This window comes from Octopus bimaculoides, chromosome 18 (genome assembly GCF_001194135.2).
Source record: "Octopus bimaculoides isolate UCB-OBI-ISO-001 chromosome 18, ASM119413v2, whole genome shotgun sequence".
Lineage (NCBI taxonomy): Eukaryota > Metazoa > Mollusca > Cephalopoda > Octopoda > Octopodidae > Octopus > Octopus bimaculoides.
Genome location: NC_068998.1, coordinates 55,106,035 through 55,117,020, shown reverse-complemented (window position 1 = coordinate 55,117,020; position 10,986 = coordinate 55,106,035). Strand labels below are relative to the sequence as shown.

Below are 10,986 nucleotides of genomic sequence, written 5' to 3'. Positions count from 1 at the left end.
ACCAAGTAAAGATAAGTTAGACTACTGATAACTCTTTCATATAAAAGGGGGTACAAAGTAATCTAATTAACATTGAGTGGGAGTGGGTAATTTAGTTCAAAATAGGATAACTTCTTAAGTGCTGCTGCTACAAATTGTTCCCTATACACCCTGTGAAGTGGTTAGTTATAGAAAAAAAACCCCCAAAAAACAATCAAGCTAAAGATGCAAGAATGCATGAGCAATATGAGTTCCTTCAATGGATTCAGAAGAGAAGTAACTCTGAAGAAAAACTCAGATTTTGTTAACCCATAAAACCAATGCCAGATTGGGAATTTCATTTAAAATAATTTCATCTGTATCACCATCATTATTGAGTTAATATCCACTTTTCCATACTTACATGCATCAGATGGAATTTGTTGAGGCATGCAAAGGGTTTCTTTCAGTTTCCTTCTACCAAACTCACTCACAGGGTTTTGGCTTGCTCGGTGTCACATTGTGGGACTGAACCTGAGACCATGTGGTTGGGAGCAAAATGTTTACATGTCTGCACACACACACACACACACACACACAAAGTGTTAAAAATCTTTTCCTGCTACCAATGAAAAATTTATACCAACATCAAACAATTTAATCACCCCTAAAAATATTTAGTCATATACTTTAAAACTACAATATCACACTACCACACCTACTTTGCTGCCTCATTTGTCCACACAAAATTCCTCAAGGCTTGGAAAACCAAAGTATTTTATATTCTCAAGGAGGCTACTATTGCAAAACTTTAAAATAACTGTTCCCATTTTCCTTGTATATACACATATCAATCACGTACAAAGGCTAGAGACATTGGACACTTGCAGCAGAAGTTTTAACTATCAATTTTAAACACTCCTTTTGAAAAGGCTAAATTCAACGTAACCATTTCTAAATTTTTGTTACTCCAGTGAAATCTTGGTGAATTAATTACTTTTGTAATTCATCACAATATGAAAATATTTTAAAGAAATATAACTGAATAGAAATAAAACAAACTGAAACAGTCCATGAGTCTATCAACAACAACAACAAACTGATCTAAATCTCAAGTATTGAGTCGTAACTAAAAGACAAACATTGTATCATGTGATTAGCTAAGTTGAAATTATGAAATAATATGTATAGTTAAAAAGTTACTTCAATATAGAGGACACTTCAGACAAGAAGAAGAGAAAGAGAAAGAGAATAAGCAGTGAATGTTGGTCAGTCTTCAATGCTTATTACAGAAAGTTGGAGGGGGGGGATACTAGGTAACTATTGAGTTGAGAAAAAGAGAAGAGTGATGTTGCTAGAGTTGTCATCAGTCTGCCTCAAATGGGATTCTAATAGTTGTTAGTATATAAAGCAATCGTTGCAGCAGACATACAATCAATAATCCAACGGTTTCAATGTAGCAAGAGTAAGCTAACGGCTGTCATTTGCCAAGTTGCAGCAGTTACTATACTTCAAATATGCTACCATTGCAATGAAACAACCAAATCTAATTAAGGGAAATCTGTTACCATGGTATCAGCTAGTTAACACTCGTTGAACCAAATGAGTACATCTTGTGGAAGAAATAAATAAACAGGAAGCTGACCCCAACATCATGTCTCTACAGTGACTTAGTTGTTGGGATCAAGGGGGACCTTGATGTGAACAATACTAAAAGGTGAAAATTGGTAGAAACAATTAAGTTAGTTTGGAACTGATAGGAGAACCGTACTGAAAATTGGAAGACATAATTAAGAAGATGCAGATATTAAATGTCAAAAAAAAACATTTTTTTGATATCAACAAGTGGAACACAAGAAAGTTAAATTGAAAATGAAACAATTTCAAACAGAACAAATGAGCAAGCCTTAGAATGTTGAAGAAGACTCAAGAGATTCATAAACGATAATAACAAATAAAGATGAGCCCTGCATGAATTGATTTTGCAATAGTAAAATACCAACTAAAAGCAACTGTAAAGCATTTTAGTCCAGTTTAGTACTGCTTGTGGCAACTATACCAGCCTCAAAAATGTATAAAATATCCATGGTAGCTGCTGTTTTTAATGAAAGACTAAAAATACTTTGGTATGTGATGCAATTCTAATTTCTTTCAGCTGGAATATTTTAAGTAACAGTAAAAAAAAAAAACATTTCTACATTGAAATGATTGTAATACAAGATTTCTTAACTAGAGTTAAGCAAAATCTTCAAATCCCTTACAATTGGCAATTTTTGCATTAATAAAAAAACAATTTTGTAAAAACACCACAGATGACCTGCTTTAATTGTGTGTGTGAGAGAAAAAAAAAATGTTTTAATGAAAAAGTTTCAGAAAACGATAGCCAGTCAGTCAGTAGACCCCCACCCTCCATCATTTCAGAATAAAAATGACTGACTGAAGTTCTCATTTCATGAAATATTCTTGAAATAAAAACAAAAAAAATTCTGTGATACCAGAAATGGGTAGATGGGTGGGGTGGTATTTTTGGAAAGTCATCAGAATATAAGGGGACAAACTAAATATTTAGAGTAATTAACAGGTATCATTAATAAACTTTCACTGATGTAATTGCTTGCAATTACATCAATGTAATTAAGGTTAACTAGCAAAATAAGCTAATGAACCAATTTCTCAACATTCAGAATTAAAACATCCCCAAAGTTCAGTTTGTATTGGTTTAATATTGAAAAACGATATCAAAATTTCTTTTGTTTCAGAACAAAGCCTCCCTCATACAGAAGAGGAGGAAAACTTGGATGTTGTAAGATGGATGCTTTCATTTCTCCCATGGGATTTAGAAGTAAAAGTGAAATACAATAGTTACAAAGAACAATAACTTTTCAATATTAAAACAACAAAAACCTAATATTAAAAGCATCTTTTGCAAATTAGTGCAAAATGTTTCAGGAATAGTTAAAATTATGAAGGAGGTTCCTGACACCCTGCTATTCCTAATCACCAGGAATTAAATCATTTTATAAAAAATGCCAAGTAAAAAAGAAAGCTAGTGATTGATTTTGCATTAGTCTATTACATTTTTTTAAAGAAAATATAAATTTCCTTTAAACTTAGAATTTGGTCCTTTTATAATTTGAACTTTAATACTTCAAAATTGAGCACAAAGTAGTCTGGCTTCACTGTTTGCTCCAACTTAACAAAGACAGGTTGTTGGTATTCAGCCTAAAGTAAGTCTTGATAAGAAGACTTATGATCATAACAATAACAGCCAAAATTAGGTATAGAGAAGACCGAATTGGCCAATATGTTTGTCTTTCCTCGTTTCAGACAATAGTGATTAGCAGTTTGGCTGCTATGGTTAGCAGGTTGAGTGACAGCATGTAAGAGTGACTTCTTCCAAGTAAGAGAGGATAGAAGGATATATAATATATAAAAGTTTATTGTTCTATTAAGGTAAAATCAACAAAAAAAGTACTCTGTCCAGTGATAAAAATATCTTTTAATGTATTAAGATAAGAACTACGAATAGTTTTTTGCTATGAAGACATGTGGATAGGCAGGCTTTTACAATGTGCCTTGTATCTCCAAGGAATCTTCAAGCTCTGAGCACTTCCATCTACCAAATTCACACATGAGACATTGGTTGCTCTGAAACTGAAAGCATGGAGTTGTGAAATAAAATTCTTAACCATACAGGCATGCTTGTAATGATATGTTTATAAAATTGTATAACCTAAACCAGAGAAGCTACATCAGTGACTCAGTAGCCTAGAGTTTCATGTCAAGGCACTTAATATAGGTATACTGGTAAGAAACTTGAAGCTGTTGTGTCAACGATGTAACATCTCAGATCTAAATAAATGAACAAATACATGGCATTTTGGACTTTATTTTTGTTTTCAGTATTTGTATAACTCATCTATACATGTACACACACTTACACACATGCATAGATGAAGGGGTACTCAAAAGTACCCAGAAGCGTTCTGTGGGACAAGCCTGTTGTAGTTCAGGCTTCTGCCGCTAAAAAGCCACTTTATGCAACCCTCAGGAATCAGTCTGCAGACTGGCAGCATTGAGTACAGTCATACTTCCATGTGGTGCGTCTTTGTTTTGCAGTTCTTCTGCCCTGTTCAGTGATTTTGGCTTTGACTGAAGCGAAGGAACAGCATGCTTCCAGGAAATTCTGTTTGCTGCCGGGTAAACAGCAGCCGAAACAATAGTCGTGATTCAAAACAGCTTACAAGGATGCTGCTGCCATGAGCAAAACACAAGTTTATGAGTGGTTTTCACATTTTAGGAATGGTCACTTGTCGCTTGAAGACCAACCTCGTTCAGGGCAACCGTCAATCTCCCAAACAAATGAAAACATCATGAAAATTCACGAACTGGTCTTGGCGGACCATTACTGAACAATTGATGAACTTGTTGATCTGATTGGCGTGTCTTGGAGATCCTTCCAACGAAGTGTGAGCGAAGAATTGCAGCAAAATGTTGTTCCTCACTTGCTCACGGGAGATCAAAAGCAGTCACAAGTGAATGCTTGCCATGAACTGAAAGAACAGTTGGATGTTGATCCAGACCTGTTTTTTGAAGGTCATCCCTGGTGACAAAAAGCTGGTGCAAAAAGAATTTGCAGATGTGAAAGAGAAGGAAAAAAAATGACGGAGACATTAAAAGGCATCACTTTGCAAGAGTTCCAGGACTGCTTCCAACAGTGGAAAACCAATGCATTGTGGACTGATGCCTTGCTTCAAATGGAGAATACTTTGAAGGCAATAAAAGTGTAAACATATAAAACTAAGTGAATGAAATAGCATTGCAAAATTCCAGTTTCTTTTTTTGGTAATCCCTCATACATACCTAGAAACATATACACTTAAACCCAATAAACTATAATATATACACACATATACACAGGTTGAATAAACTGTTAGAGGTAAAGCTTGAAGGCACATGCAAAATCAATGCTCTCAGTATATATACTATGTATATACATGTGTGTGTGTGTGTGTGTGTGTGTGTGTAGTGGTGTAGGTCCTGGCAAGGTTGAAAATATGTATTCCTAATGCAGCACTCCTGAACATCTACTCATTCTGGACCTTTCAAAAAAAATTTGGAGTCCATTGGTGCCGGAACTCCAGGTGTGTCACTGGTAAAATCACAACTTCCAAGATGCAGAAGAATGAATTTAAGCACAACTTTATTATTTGTAACAGTTGTTTCTGAACCAGTCTGTTTCTAACCATATTATGCCATGTAAATGATTGCAGGTGAAAAGTCACACAACATGTGTGGTTGAATATGTCAGAATGGCACTTCATCAGACAAGTACTAAATTGTGCCTCTTTGCATTGTGTCAAGAATGTGTTTGATATTTCTTATATAGAGAGAAGACAAGAGTACAAAAATAAGAACAGCAGAAATAACCGTTTCAGATTGTTGGCAGGTGTCAACAATTTAAGAGGGAGACGGGTTGGGTGATTGCATTAAAATATTTTATTTTACTGATCCTGAAAAGTTGCAAAGTTAACTTCAGTGAGTATTTGAACTGAGAAGGTAAAGAGCTGAAAGCAATACCACTTAGCATTTTGTCTGATGCGCCAGCTGAACAACAGCAAACAATAATAAAACAGTAGTCAGAGAAGAGGCATTGTTAAGACATTGAAATAGTAGCAAATCGTCACAAAGAGGTCATTCCTTTTACTGAGCAAGAGTCACGGATGTGTTTTCCTCTCCTTTGTCAATCCAATTTGACTCCAGTAGAGTCAAACAACAATGGCCCACGTCAATTTTTATCACTGTCACCTCTACCATCCCTCTTCAGCTTAGAATCTCATTACCTTTAACTTCTTGTCACCCACCACAGTCCTATACACCAACTTGTGTTCTGGCCTTCAATGTTTGTTTCATCTTCAGTCTTATTTCATCATCTCTCATCATCATCATCATTCTCTATTATTGTTATTATAACTGTTTGTTTCCCTATGGTATTATTATTATTATTATTATTATTATTATTATAGACATTGCACAGTATATAATATCGTAAGGTTGTTGATTGAAGATACTGTGTCTAGGGGGACAGGGGGGGAGTATTGTTTGTCAAGGACCTCAGACATTACTTTATGCAATGTGTGTGTAATAATATGACTTTTATGTTTGTATTTGTACAAGTTGGCTCCAAGTCTCACCCAGAGACCTCAAGAGACAACAAGTTAGAAGTTCATGTTGGTGCTATGCCTAGGGTGTCATATATTTGGTTTTGCACAAAGTATTGTTCTAGAGAATGTTTAAGAAACCATAAGAAGATCATGTGTTTGTTTTAAAATTTGAGATTACATAATATTTTACATAGGATATGGGCAGTTCCCATGAGCACTATCTTTTGAATTTCTGCCACTTTGAGGTTTCCTGGTAATTGAGCTAGGTAGGAATCAGCCCCTTTTGCTGTCATTCCTAGGGCACCTATGACAACAGGTATTGTTTTAGTCTTGAGGTTCTACATTTTGCCAATTTCTATTTCAAGATCTTTATACTTGCCCAAGTTTTTGGTAGGTCTTCACAGATATGTTTATATCGATTGGGACAGTCATATCAATGAGGAGACATGATTTTCATCTGAAGTCCTTCAACATAATGTCTGGCCTATTCGCATCTATCTTTCTGTCAGTTTGAATGGTGAAGTTCCAGAGGAGTGAGATGTGGTCATTTTCAAGTACCGGAGATGGTTTGTGTAACCACCAGTTTTTATCATGGGACAGGTCCAAGTTCTTGCAAATTACCCAGTGAAGAGATTGTGCTGCTCTATCATGCCTGTTGAGATATTCTGTAGGCGCAAGAAGACAGCACATGGAGACAACATGATCAATGGTCTCATTTTGCTGTTTCCATACACGTTCTTAAATATATTGGCCTGGTAGCTCCTTGTAGGTCAGTATTGATCTTGGGCTGCTATGATAAACCCTTCTGTTTCTGATTTTAAGCTATTATTATTATTATAATTATTGAGACAACAAACTTTAATAATAAGTAGTGGTTAATGTAGAAAATATTATGAACCATGATGATGATGATGATGATAAAATTAACACTCGAAATTAAAACAAAAATTGAATTATAATATGAAAATAAAAGAAAAAAACTCATAGCAATAACAGCATAAAACAAAAGCAGTAAAAAATAGGTTAGGCATTATTAATAGCATTGACGACAATATTCTTTCTAATTTTTGGCACAAGAGTAGTAATATAGAGGGAGAGGAGGTTAGTTGATTACATTGTCCCCCCCAGTGCTCACTGGTACTTATTTTATCAAAACCCCAAAGGATGAAAGACAAATTTGACCTTGGTAGAATTTGAACTCAGAACATAATGCCAGAAAAAATGACACTAAGTATTTTGCCTGGCATGCTAACAGTTCTCCCACTTTAATTAATTAATTAATTAATTAATTAATAATAATAATTCTTTTCCCTATAGACACAAAGCCTGAAATTTTGTAGAGAGTGAGTTAATTACCTCAACCCCAGTGTTCAACTGGTACTTGCCGAGATGAAAGGACGAAAGGCAGAGTCGACAACTTTTGAACTCAGAACAGAGGCAGAAGAAATGCTGCTAAGTAGTTTATCTAGTTAACAATTCTACAAGCTCACTGCCTTAATTGATAATTATAATAATAATAATAGTTTCACATTTTGGCATGAAGCCAGAAATTTTAGGGGACGATTGTTGGTTACATTAATTCCAGTGCTCAACTGGAATTGCTTTTTATCAATCCTGAAAGGATGAAAAGCAAAGTCAGATTTGGCAACTTTCAAACTCAGAACATAAAGGCCAAAGAAATATTTGTCCAAGTCGCTACCAATTCTACCAGCTCACCACCATCATTCCTCATCATCATCATCATCATCATAATAATAATGATGATGATGATGATGATTTCAAATTTTGGCACAAGGCTAGTAAATTTAGGGAGAGGGGTTAAGTTGATTACACTGATCTTAGTGTTCAACTGGTACTTATTTTAAAAGCAAAGTCAACCCCAGCAGCATTTGAACTCAAAACCTATAGAGTCAAAAGAAATGCTGCTAAGCATTTTATCCAGCATGGTAATGGTCTTGCCAGCCTGCCACCCCAAGAATTAAATTATAAAGTTAACTTTGGTGAGATTGAACTCACAATGTAAAGAGTTGAAACACTTCAAAGCATTTTTTATAAGGGCTTTGAAGGGCTTTGCTAATTCATTGCCTAATAAAGAAGAAGAAGAAGAAGAAGAAGAAGGATGATAATAATAATAATAATATTAGTTTCAAATTTTGATACAAGGTCAATGATTTTAGGAGGTGGTGGTTAATTGATCACATTGACCCCCCACCCCCCACCCACAGCCCGGTCCTTGACTGGTATGTATTTTATTGACTGCAGAGGGATGAAACGTGAAGTTGGTGCCAGTAGAATTTTGACTCAGAACGGAATGAGTCAGAAATACTGCTAAGCATTTTGTCTGATGTACTAACAATTCTTTTAATATTTCATTCTATGTAAATCCCTCACATTCTGAATGAAGCCCAGCCATTTTTAACAGGTCTCTTTCATGGAGACAAAATATTATTGCTACTACCATTCCAAATTTCACACAAATACAAGTATACATATAGACATGCATGCATATAGGCACAAGTGTGCACATCTATATGTGCATATGTAAAAATGCATATACATGCACATATACAGATATGCATGCACACACCAGGATATATCCCACCACCACACCAATGCACAAAACAAAGTAAAATAGAAGGAGGTGGTAATAAAAGAGATAAACAATCTGAAAATATATTGACATAGTATGCAGGATTTTATACATCAATGAAAGGAATTGAAGTAAACTGAACATTTTCATATTCTTTATCAAAGAAATGTAAAAAAATAAGCAATGGGAGGCAAAAAATAAAAATGATACTGATTTTATAATGTTTACATTACAGGCTTGGTATAAAAATGAAGTTGGAGAGTGTGATAGTAGAATCAGTAGTAGACACAATCTAGTTTATAGGGGAAAGTGGTGGTTAGGCAGGAGGAAAAGAATAAATGAGGAAGAAAAAAGATGTAAGTCATTCTTGTATCATCCAGCTATGAATATACATACACACATAAACACATGTAGTTGTTTGAATGTAGGAGATGGTTTAAATGTATACGAGGTGTAATGTAGTCCATGTTTATATGCAAGTACTGACTTATGTAGTGGGTAGGGGAGGAGGGTGAAGATGATCATGTGTGTGTGTGTTTGTGCATGAGAGGGGCACAGTACAGGCATGCATGCTCTCCTCTCTCTCTCTCTTTGCATACACCAATGTAATACTATATAGCAGATACAAGCAATCTCCCTTAATCACTTCCCTGTCATCCTATCGTATATACATGAGCCATGCTATAACAAAGGCAATACTGTGAAATATCAAGTACTATCAATGCTCTTATCAGACGTTATGACACCCAAGCATTAATTCCTTTAGACACAGATTAATTTGGACATCGTTAATCTTCACTGCTTGGATTAATCATATTGGAGCCATGTAAAATTACTCTCCCATGCACAGACACACATTGAATGTTATGTTTGGAGTATCTTTCACCACCTGCAGTGTACAATGAGCTAACATGTAGGCATGCCAAATGCATACAGAGATGGGTGAGCACATGTGTGTGTGTATGAAGTGTGTAGTATGTAGAAGTAAGGTCAAGAAAAGATGCTCATGCATATGTGGATGTGAGTAGATATGTGTGTGTGTGTGTGTGTGTGTGTGTGCAGGGAACCATATGCGTGTGGGTATGAAAATGCCTGATTGAGCACAGTAACAACTTTAATTTATGCAAGTGTTTATAAAGGCAATAGTTGAACGCCACGTCTGCCAAACCAGAACTCATTACGCCCAAATACTAGAAAAATGTCAAGACGTCTTCTGTCTACATTTTATACCTTCACATATGTCACTGACTATAGTTCTATTAATACTATGATCCAATGCACTTCTATCTCACTTTCTCCACTATTTATGTGTGTGTGATATAAAAACACACACACACACACACACACACACACACACACACACACACACACACTAATACATGTGTATATGCCCATCACTCTTATGCAACTCTCCTTAAAATTATCCTACTATCTTGTACTCTGTAACATTTTGGTCACCGCGCCAGTGGTGAACTAACAGCACTGTCAAGCGTGCTCATTGCCAAAGCAGCCGTCTAGCATCCATGCCAGTGGCCCGTAAATAGCACCATTAGAGCGTAATCGTTGCCTTCTAGCACTTGTGCTGGTGGCACGTTAGAAAGTCATTTGAGTGAGATCGTTGCTAGTATTGCTAGACTGGCACCCATGCAGGTGGCACGTAAAAAACACATTGTTGAGCGTGGCAGTTGCCAGTACTGTGTGACTGGCCCTCATGCAGGTGGCACGTAAAAGTACCCACTACACTCTCGGAGTGGTTGGCGTTAGGAAGGGCATCCAGCCGTAGAAACTCTGCCAGATCAGATTGGAGCCTGGTGCAGCATTCTGACTTGCTAGTCCTCAGTCAAATTGTCCAACCCATGCCAGCATGGAAAGCAGATGTTATACGATGATGATGATATATATACATATATATATACATACATATATGTACACATACTTATACATACATATATACTTATACATATATACATATACATATATATATATATATATATATACATATCTATTTACATACATATACATACATATATACATATATATAAATACATATACATATATATATATATAAATACATATATACATACATACACATATATATACATATATATACATATATATACATACATATACATACATACACATATATATACGTACATATATAAATACATATATATACATACATATATATATACACATATATATACATACATATATATACAAACATATATATACATACATATATATATACACATATATATATACACATATATACAT

The 10,986-nt window shown here is 35.2% G+C and overlaps 1 protein-coding gene across 2 annotated transcripts in view; it reads right to left on the bottom strand.

Moving 5' to 3' along the window:
- LOC106879472 (guanine nucleotide-binding protein G(q) subunit alpha) overlaps positions 1–10,986 on the bottom strand; it is a 47,487-nt gene that overhangs the window by 25,834 nt on the left and 10,667 nt on the right. The gene's annotated exons all lie outside the window — the stretch shown is intronic.